General features: G+C 37.5%; 1 protein-coding gene across 5 annotated transcripts in view; it reads left to right on the top strand.

Moving 5' to 3' along the window:
• Positions 1–1,543, top strand: part of MIA3 (MIA SH3 domain ER export factor 3) — a 117,196-nt gene that overhangs the window by 40,896 nt on the left and 74,757 nt on the right. The window lies entirely within an intron of this gene.

The following is a 1,543-nucleotide window of genomic DNA, read 5'->3' on the forward strand; positions in this document are numbered from 1 at the left end:
AGGCAGGTGAGACGGCAATGTGTGTAATATACAGGGAGAGTGTGCAGTATATACAGTGTGTTATATACAGAGAGAGTGCAGTATATACAGTGTGTTATATACAGAGAGAGTGCAGTATATACAGTGTGTTATATACAGAGAGTGTGCAGTATATACAGTGTGTTATACAGGGAGAGTGTGCAGTATATACAGTGTGTTATATATAGAGAGTGCAGTATATACAGTGTGTTATATACAGGGAGAGTGTGCAGTATATACAGTGTGTTATATATAGAGAGAGTGCAGTATATACAGTGCGTTATATACAGGGAGAGTGTGCAGTATATACAGTGTGTTATATATAGAGAGAGTGCAGTATATACAGTGTGTTATATACAGGGAGAGTGCAGTATATACAGTGTGTTATATATAGAGAGAGTGCAGTATATACAGTGCGTTATATACAGGGAGAGTGTGCAGTATATACAGTGTGTTATATACAGAGAGAGTGCAGTATATACAGTGTGTTCTACAAGGAGAGTGTGCAGTATATACAGTGTGTTATATACAGGGAGAGTGCAGTATATACAGTGTGTTATATATAGAGAGAGTGCAGTATATACAGTGCGTTATATACAGGGAGAGTGCAGTATATACAGTGTGTTATATATAGAGAGAGTGCAGTATATACAGTGCGTTATATACAGGGAGAGTGTGCAGTATATACAGTGTGTTATATACAGAGAGAGTGCAGTATATACAGTGTGTTCTACAAGGAGAGTGTGCAGTATATACAGTGTGTTATACAGGAAGAGTGTGCAGTATATACAGTGTGTTATATATAGAGAGAGTGCAGTATATACAGTGTGTTATATACAGTGAGTGTGCATTATATACAGGGAGAGTGTGCAGTATATACAGTGTGTTATACAGGGAGAGTGCAGTATATACAGTGTGTTATACAGGGAGAGTGTGCAGTATATACAGTGTGTTATACAGGGAGAGTGTGCAGTATATACAGTGTGTTATACAAGGAGAGTGTGCAGTATATACAGTGTGTTATACAAGGAGAGTGTGCAGTATATACAGTGTGTTATACAAGGAGAGTGTGCAGTATATACAGTGTGTTATACAAGGAGAGTGTGCAGTATATACAGTGTGTTATACAAGGAGAGTGTGCAGTATATACAGTGTGTTATACAAGGAGAGTGTGCAGTATATACAGTGTGTTATACAAGGAGAGTGTGCAGTATATACAGTGTGTTATACAAGGAGAGTGTGCAGTATATACAGTGTGTTATACAAGGAGAGTGTGCAGTATATACAGTGTGTTATATATAGAGAGAGTGCAGTATATACAGTGTGTTATATACAGTGAGTGTGCATTATTTACAGGGAGAGTGTGCAGTATATACAGTGTGTTATACAAAGAGAGTGCAGTATATACAGTGTGCAGTATATACAGTGTGTTATATACAGTGAGTGTGCAGTATATACAGTGTGTTATACAAGGAGAGTGTGCAGTATATACAGTGTTTTATATACTGTGTTATATACAGGGAGA

This window comes from Hyla sarda, chromosome 3 (assembly GCF_029499605.1).
Source record: "Hyla sarda isolate aHylSar1 chromosome 3, aHylSar1.hap1, whole genome shotgun sequence".
In the NCBI taxonomy this organism is placed as follows: domain Eukaryota; kingdom Metazoa; phylum Chordata; class Amphibia; order Anura; family Hylidae; genus Hyla; species Hyla sarda.